The sequence below is a fragment of the Aedes albopictus genome, chromosome 3 (assembly GCF_035046485.1).
Source record: "Aedes albopictus strain Foshan chromosome 3, AalbF5, whole genome shotgun sequence".
In the NCBI taxonomy this organism is placed as follows: domain Eukaryota; kingdom Metazoa; phylum Arthropoda; class Insecta; order Diptera; family Culicidae; genus Aedes; species Aedes albopictus.
Genome location: NC_085138.1, coordinates 392,153,111 through 392,162,681, shown reverse-complemented (window position 1 = coordinate 392,162,681; position 9,571 = coordinate 392,153,111). Strand labels below are relative to the sequence as shown.

Sequence of the window (9,571 nt, the reverse complement as noted above, 5' to 3'; positions counted from 1 at the left end):
GGATTCATTCTGAAATTTTCTTCAGAGATTTGGTCAGTAATTTATTCTATTGTATAAATTTTACAAAATTTCTTTCGAAGCATTTATCATGATTTACTTCTGACTTTCCTCCACTTTTTTTTTTCAAAAAAATATCCATAAATTTGAGCAGAAATTCCTGAACAAATTCTTACAAAAAATGCGTTCAGAGATTCCTTCAGAAATTTCTTTAGACATTCAATCAGAAATTTCTACAGAGATTCCTATAATAAAAGTTTCAATGATGTCTTCAGAAACTATTTTTCAGAAAATGATTCAAAACTTCCTTCAAAAATAAGAACTGTGGTTACTTTGGAAACTCTTTCAAGGATTTCACAAAAAAAAATCCTACAGCAACTTCCAATTTCTCCAGAAACTCCATTAGGAATTTCTTTAGAAGTTTTAGTAAGAGTTTTGTATTTTTTTTGTAGAAATTCTTCCTTTGATGAAATTTCCTTTTTTCGAGACTTTTTTTAGATTTTTTTTCTCGATGAATCATTCGGAAACTCTTTTAGGCATTCTCTCAAACGATCCCCCAAAGATTTATTCCAAAACTTTCTCGGGGGTTTGCTTTAGAAATTACTTCAGGGATTTTTTAAAATCTGAATTTCTGTCAGAAAAACCTCCTGGGATTTCTCTAGAAATTCCTCCAGGGACTCCTAAAAAAGTAAGATCCATTCGGGAATTTTCTGCAGTGATTTCTGTAGAAACTATCCTGGGGGTTTCTTCACAAATTTTTACTTTTTTTTTAATTCAACTAATTAATTCTTCAAAAATATTTTTAGGTTTTCCTCCAGAGATTTATTTACAAATTTCTCCAAGGATTACTTTAAAAAACTTCCACAGATTTTCCGATAATTCTTACGTGGACCCTTGCTGAGATCCATCCCAGTATTTATTAAAAAAAATCTTAAACGAGTTCCTGAAATATTCTTCCAGGGATTCTAAAAGGAGAATCTTTGGAAACTGCTCGTAGATTAACTTCAAAAAATCATCCAGAAAATCCTAAAAAAATCAGTCAGAAATGTTTTCACAAGAACTTCTAGGGATTCCTTTAGACTTTAAGTAGAATGTCATTTAGAAATTTCTCCAAGAACTCCTTCAAAAAGTCTTGCACGGATAGCTTCCGAAAGATAGCAATCCATGTTGCATGGATTCAAAAATCCTTGCATAGATTGTTCTAGAAATTCATCTACGAATTTCTTCAGATTTCTTTAATAGAGATTCCTCCAGATTTTTTTCAAAGCATTCATCTAGAAAACCTTCCATGAACTTTCTCAAAAATTCCCCATGATTTTTATACGAATACATTGGGAATCAGAAACTCAAAACTCCTTCAAAACTTTTCAGGAGCTCTCTAAAAAAATATCTATTAGGATTGCTTTATAAATTCTGCAAGAGATTATTAAGGAATATCCTAAAATGTTCTTACATTCCTTTAAATATTTCTTCAAGATATTCCTCTTCTAAAAAATGGTACGAGGATTACTTCAGAACTTTTTCTTCAGATTTTGCCGACTTCTTTGCAGAGGATTGCTATGGAAAGGCTGGAAGACATTCTTGCAGATATTCCTGTAGAAATTGACACAGGGATTTCATCAGAAATTCCGCCGGGTATTCCTCTATGCATTTTCCCAGAAATTCCTTCTTAAGATTTTTTAAATTTCATCTGAAATTTCTTCAGCGATACTTAAGAAATTATTTTTAGAGACATCTTCAATATTACTAGAATTATTTCAGAAATTTCGGCAGGGATTTATTCGAAAGTTGTTTAATGGATTCTTTCAGAAGTTGTTCCAGCAGTTCCATCAGGAATTTCTCAAGCGGTTCCTTCAAAGATTCCTCTAGGAATTCATCCTTTGGAATGTACACGTGAAGGGACACTGAAATCGGGGAACCTCGACTAACTAGCTCTGATTCTACCATGACAGCACTAGAAATAATTTATCACACATCTTGTCAGTAATCTACCGAAGCATTACAATGACCTTTTTATGGTATTTGCTACAAATTTTGGAATTCAATCAGCAGGCATCTACAGTGTATCAAACAATTGTCCGTACAGCAAATTTTTTGTCAAAATAATTTTTCATTCAAATTTTTATAACTTTTTTATGCGTCAATCAAAAACGCTGAAAATTTGACCAATCATAAATCATATATTAAAGCTCCATTGCTAAAATTTTGAGCGAGATCAAATAAGTTTTCTGAAAGTTATAGAACTTTTAGTAAAACTTATAAGATATTTGAACACATTTTTATAACATTATATCTCAATATGCACTCGATGATTTTTTTAAATTTTTTTTTGGTGTTACATCTTATACCTAAGACTTTCATATGCAGCTATGTTTGGGGTTTTATATTCACTACAAAAAATATGAAAAATGTGCTTATGTAACTGACAATGTTTAAAAATTTACCATATTTTGCACATATAATCTGCCAAACGTTTTCCACCAATAAAAGTGCATTAACTGAACGAAAAACCCATAGGACCTACTCTTCATATGTAGTTTAGTAGGTCCTGTATAAAAATATTAATTTAAGAGAGTTTAAAAAAGTTGAAAACACTTGGCACTTTTATTGATCAAAATATGGTAAATTTTCAAATGACACTGAACATATACAGATTTTTCATATTTTTTGTTGTGGATATAAAACCTAAAACGAGGCTGCATATGAAACCCTTAGCTATAAGCTTTGACACAAAAAAAAAATGAAAAAGTTTCATCAAGTACATATTGAGATATAATGTTTTAAAAAGGTATTCAAAAATCTTATAAGTTTTACTAAAAGTTCTATAACTTTCAGAAAACTTATTCGATCTCGCTTAAAATTTTACCAATGGAGCATTTACATATGGGTAATAATTGGTCAAAATTTCAGCGTTTTTGATTGACGTATAAAAAAGTTATAAACATTTGAATGAAAAAATATTTTGACCAAAAAATTGCTGTACGGACAATTTTTTGATACACTGTACCATAAATATCAGGAATTTAATACAATACTCGGTGAGAAAGTCATAAGAAATGTTGAAAAAAGTTTGATAGAAAACTTTGAGGAAAAGTCTGGCGAATGAGCAGTTTGCATGCATCTGCCAAACATGTTGTCATTGCTCAGGGATCTGTAAAAAATATCACCAGAAAAATACCCCATATACTCCGCTCATTGTGATCATTCACAAAGCCAGAGATAAAAAAAATGAAATCAAAAAGGGAAGTATGAGATTAAGGTAAATATAAAAAACTAAGTTGCCGCTATTATGGGTACTCCACAAAACAATTTATTGATATGAAGTGCTCCGCTTGACAAAAGGCTGCAAACCCCTGCATTATAAGTCATCAGGATACAAACTGTAAGATTTAAACTTATTGAATATTAAAAATTTAACCATTAAAAAAATGTACATAAAATCGAGGTAAAATGTACATAAAATCGAAGTACATAAAATCGAGGGTCTATATAATCGAGGGTCCACTAAATCGAGGTATACCTGTATTTGTTTATTTGTTTATTTGTTTATTTGTTTATTTGTTTATTTGTTTATTTGTTTATTTGTTTATTTGTTTATTTGTTTATTTGTTTATTTGTTTATTTGTTTATTTGTTTATTTGTTTATTTGTTTATTTGTTTATTTGTTTATTTGTTTATATGTTTATTTGTTTATTTGTTTATTTGTTTATTTGTTTATTTGTTTATTTGTTTATTTGTTTATTTGTTTATTTGTTTATTTGTTTATTTGTTTATTTGTTTATTTGTTTATTTGTTTATTTGTTTATTTGTTTATTTGTTTATTTGTTTATTTGTTTATTTGTTTATTTGTTTATTTGTTTATTTGTTTATTTGTTTATTTGTTTATTTGTTTATTTGTTTATTTGTTTATTTGTTTATTTGTTTATTTGTTTATTTGTTTATTTGTTTATTTGTTTATTTGTTTATTTGTTTATTTGTTTATTTGTTTATTTGTTTATTTGTTTATTTGTTTGTTTGTTGATTTGTTTATTTGTTTATTTGTTTATTTGTTTATTTGTTTATTTGTTTATTGATTTGAAAATCATAATCAGTTCAACTTGTTTTTGTTGTTCAAATATCGGCGTGATTACAATACTCCCCATTTTCGCATTTCAAGCACCTCACTACTACCAAGAAAATTTGAATTCGCTTATAGCGCACGCTGCTCCCAACGGAAAAGCCTCCAGTTTCGCCTTAATTTCTTGTTGTGTTTCTCACGTCCACTCACACTCAAAAAGCTCTCGCGAGTTCCACTCCCATACAAAGAAAGACTCTCGAGGCGAAAATCGCACTCAAAAACCCGAAATAATCATCGGCTCTTTTTTCGTTCCCCTCTTCCTCGCTCAGTTTTTATTGCCTCTCTGTTTGGGGTTCCTTCGCTCCCTCGCGACGAGGCAAAAGCAAAACACCGCTCTAGAGCATGTTGCAAAACTCTTTTGATTTCGAGGAGGATTATCAAGCCTGGTTTCCATCAGCACCACTCTCACCACAAACGTACCCCGTATCAGATTCATACTGTGGTACCTTGTGGTATGCACATAATAAATTATTGTATTACTCTATTACGTTTAGCGTGTATGTTTACATTGAGTATCTGTCATATGTGGAGATGTTGTTATTGTTGTCTGGAGTGTGAATCATTGTATGTAATATTGAAGTATCGGTAATAAAGTGTATACAAATAATGAATACAGTTGTTGAATAATCATTACAGAGAAAGATTCTCACATTGGCGACGAGAACGGTGAACAGTGCATGTGAAATTAGTTTAATTTCGGTTCGGGAAGTGTTAACTTTGAAAAAAAAAGAGATGAGTGGTGTGTGTGGTGCATGCAGAGTGGTGATGACCTCCAGGTGATGACTTGTGATTGAATTTCAACATTGGAATCAAAAAGGTAAATATTGTGTACTAACTGTTCAATATGAATCAAACAATCTATTTATACCTTCGACTAATGTTAATGATCAACCTGTGAGAGATTTTGATGGTGATCGGTATTGTTTAGTTCAAATCGATGACAAACACTATTGTCAGATAAAGAAATAAAGAACTGTGAAGAAAATCTAAGTTTTGTTGATTGTGATATTGATACTCGTTGAATGGGGTTGTTGTCCTAAATCTAGACTTAAATGCTGAATGATGAATGAATTATTGATTTGTTAACCGGATGGCCGAGGAAGGCGTAGAGATGAAACAATATTTTGAAATCAAATTTTGCCGTTGCTGTTAAAATCCATTGAAGGCGATGAAAGCCAATGAAGGCGATAAAAGCTAATGAAGGCGACATTCTTGAAACAGCCGTAAAAGGCGGAAAGGATCACATATAGAAAAGCCGTTGAAGGCGGAAAGACTTTTCGAAAGCAGGAAAATGTTATAGGCAGGAGAGCCGACTAAGGCGAGAAACTGTCGATGGCGGAAAGATCCGTCGGAGAGTGAAAAGCCGTTGAAGGCGGGAAAAGCCGTTGAAGGTGGAAATGCCGTTGAAGGCGGTAAGACCTGCAAGACAGATATAGTCGATTCTTTGTAGAGCCGTATAAGGCGAATTGTGTTATTAAAAATTAAAGTACTAAAAACGCAACAGTGTCGTAAATTTCGTAAGAAACAGGTTACCAGCCAACACAGATTTAAGGGCTGTTTTCAGATCAGAAGGAATTTCTCGGCCTATCTTGATGCATGGGAAATTCCTTGACTGAATCGCTCAAGCAACCGTTTTTTCTTCGATCGCAGTACGCAGTTGCGAAGAAATGACAGTTCAAATGGCAGTCACCGTAGAAAGTTTCTGCCAGGAATCGTTCTAGAAGTTTCTTGAGCGATTTCTCTTGAACTCCAATTAAAAATGAAATTTCACACCAATTAAGTGGCAGCTGAGAAGGCGAAAGACAAAACTAAACTTTAGGCTGAGCGTGACCAGAAAAACAGGAACGAATAGTATTTCAATATGTTCCAAATGAGAATATAACTGAGCAAATACTGAGATTGTTGTGGACCCACCTCAGGTGATATATATAGAAGTTATCATTGCTCAGTAAAGTATAATAAGTCTACGAGACGTAAAAAGTGTTGGCTCTTGAAACCAAATTAACATGAAGACATGATTTAACTAATGCTTTGTCCTCTCTTACAAGACTAAAAATGTAACTTCAAGGAAATTAACATCAATGTGTGAGAAAAATTAAACTGCCTTGGTAGTTTGCAAGATAGGAAGTCAAAATGACAGTTAAAGCATTCGTTGAAGCTAGACGACATATTCAGAGCAGTTGCTAACCACTAACCTGTTAAGTATCATGCTAGTCAAATAACTAGTCGAATTGGATATTTAAAAAAATCGAATAATAAAAAAATGAAACTTTTCGGCCTAACTAGAAGTCTCAGGAATTCGAGTAAAAAGCGCTTTATAGCCTATTGAATGCCACTAAATGTTTATGCGATTTCAGTACAGTGAGTTCTTGAGTAATCACTTCTGAAGTCTTTGAATATAAAATGTATCGGGTGTGGTCAGGAGGGGCATTTTGTCTTATGATTGCCTAACACTGGATATAGTGCCATCTTGCCAAGAACTGTGGAACAAGTTAGAGAACAAGGTACAGCAGTACGCTCGACAACAAATTCTGCACAATAATTTCCTTACAGGAAGAGACAAATTTTGATCAGTTAAAGAAGTATTGAAACTATTATTGAGGAAAATAACGTACAGTATATCAAAAGCACAACATATTGGAATAATAAAAGATAATCATTTCTGTAACTACAGGAATAGATTTATCTAATGAAAGCTGGATTATGAGGTTTGTTTTTCAGTCGAGCTTATTAATGCAAACAGGTACCATTTACTAACATGTTACCTTGTTTGAATTTTTAGATTTCATACACTGAAAAAAAAACTACAAATATTGCATGCATGTGTCGCACACATAGATTTTTGCAATTTGTCTTAGATAACCCTTTTAATGTGTGTATACATAGTTTATATAAGGTTAATCGATTTTATGTGTGATCCAGCGTGGAAAACATGTATGTGTGTACAAATAAAATTTATATATCAAATCCATGGATTTTTACCAATAAAAATGTGTGTACATGTATAAGTGATATTTGTGTTAATAAGTTCATTGAAAATTTGAATAAAAACGTGCTTAAAATTGTTTCAGTACATAGAATGAATTGTAGAGGCAAGCGTAAGGGCCATCATGGCACAGACAATCATGGTCAGTGTGCACTACGTCAGACTTGTAAGCGTTAACAAAAAAAAATGAGGATGTATTTCATCGAAAAGTTGTGAAATAAGTGATGATAGATTAGGCTTTGCAATAATGCAGAATATTCTAGTCCGATCCAACGAACTGAGAATATTATCAATATGATGAGCATATGTAGAAAAGCAGAGTTACTTAAAGATAAAAAGTTCTAAATTTTGACGGTACACTGAACGCGAATAATTTAGAAAAGGCTTGTTGAAATAGCTTCATTAGGTATCTAGAGTGAGAACATAACATGTTGAGGGGCTTTTGCAATATTTTGGAGGTACACCTTTAAAATAAATCCTACAGTTCAGAACCCAAAAGAGCGACATCAAAGGAACAAATTTTTGGTTTTGTAATGTTAAAATAAATTTGATTGAGCACGAATCACCAGTTAATACGGGGAAATATGCATCGTAGAATGTAAACCTATTGAACGACCAAACCGTAAAAATAAACTCATTCAGTTTGAAAGGTAAATGGTAAATCATGAGAATTCCGAAATTATCGGAAACATGATTCCTAAAAACGTGGACACCTATATAGGTGAACCGTCGAAAAGTGCTCCAATAAGATGATCGATTTATTTTGTTATCTGGAGAAAATAGCTTTGTATATAATAATTGGCTACTATCATTACGTTTTCGGTTGGAAGCCGAAGTGACTGGCGGTGCAAAAATTGATGTTTAACCTACTTATAAACATAGCAACTCGATTTAGATTAGTGCTCTTAAGTAGCTTAATGATGCGCAATACCAGCAATCGGCTCAAATTTACGTCACAACTGCAACTTTGCATGTGCTTAAATGCGTGATTTCGATTTGGTACTGCGACGATGATGTATGTATTAAGAATTTGAGATAATTATAGGATTACAACATGAAAAACAAAACAAAGAATGAATATTAATATTCTACTATACTTTCAAACAGCTAGTGCGGGTGTGGGTTTTGTGAACAATATGTATTAAATATAATTAAAAAACTGGATGTTTTCAAGTTTTCAAATTACTATTTAGCTAAAACTAGTATAACAAATATTGCTTTGGACAAGTAACGTTTTTCGAAACCGTGATTTGAGTTAAAAAAGTATCAATCCCTTCGATATTTAGAAAACAAAATCTGTAAAGCCAAACTTCTGAATATATTCTGAACAAGAAACGAGTTCCCCCGAAGTTCGCCAAAAAAAACTTAAAATAAAATAGTGTTTGTATGACACTTGGACACTTTGGATCGAAAACGAGTTAATGGATATTGATAATTTTTTCACTGTAACATTCGTGCAGTGTTCCGACATATTAGTTAAAAAAAAATGTCTGAATAATCTGAATATACATACCTTTTGTATGAGAATCTTATATGAAAGAACATGTCAAAAAAAAAATCAGTGGGCAGTATACAATGTTTGCATGCTACCTGTCATTGAAAACATTTGAGAAGAGGAAAGCAATTCAATTAATTCACCAGCAAAGGTTATATTTAGCTTGACAGACAGTATTAAAAATATTTTGGGATTTGGGAAAATACTTGGGTCAAAATAATATTTCTTTTTAGGTACAACCATAAGTAACGGCCAAGTAATTTACCAAAATGCCGAGCAGAGATGGATGACCAAATGGATGACTGTACTACTAATTCTGATCTGATGTGAGACTGAAGCGAGACGTTCATCAACTGAGGAGACTATAAGCGAAAACAACGTGAAGTGACCTTGCTGCGGATCTGGAGAAAAAACGAGATGTGGTACCTTGTGGTATGCACATAATAAATTATTGTATTACTCTATTACGTTTAGCGTGTATGTTTACATTGAGTATCTGTCATATGTGGAGATGTTGTTATTGTTGTCTGGAGTGTGAATCATTGTATGTAATATTGAAGTATCGGTAATAAAGTGTATACAAATAATGAATACAGTTGTTGAATAATCATTACAGAGAAAGATTCTCACACATACTGTGAAATAATAATGTTCCTTTGTGATGCTATGCTTGGTGCTACGATCGATTGATTGGCATTTATTGCCAGACATTACGAAGTACTGCAAACAGCTAGTGATGTGCTATACTGTTTTTTACTTCAGCCTTTTTGGCAGAAAACTCCAACCGGATTGCTTCAACGGCTTGTCGATAGCTCTCTTCGATCTCCGCTAAGCACCGCTGATATTCCTCCTCAATGCGTCTTTCTTCGTCTTCTTAGTGCTTCGCCACAGTATACCCTGCTCTTCCAATTGGGTTGTTTAGTAAAAAAAATATTGCTATTTTTTATAGCCTAATCGAAAGAGCTCATTTTTATAA

The 9,571-nt window shown here is 32.5% G+C and overlaps 1 long non-coding RNA gene across 1 annotated transcript; it reads left to right on the top strand.

The window, feature by feature from the left end:
- The first annotated feature begins 4,550 nt into the window (after window positions 1-4,550).
- LOC134291897 (uncharacterized) lies at window positions 4,551-9,186 on the top strand. Its single transcript, XR_009999337.1, has 2 exons — window positions 4,551-4,931; window positions 8,829-9,186. It is a non-coding gene; the product is annotated as an uncharacterized LOC134291897 (long non-coding RNA).
- The last annotated feature ends 385 nt before the right edge of the window (window positions 9,187-9,571 follow it).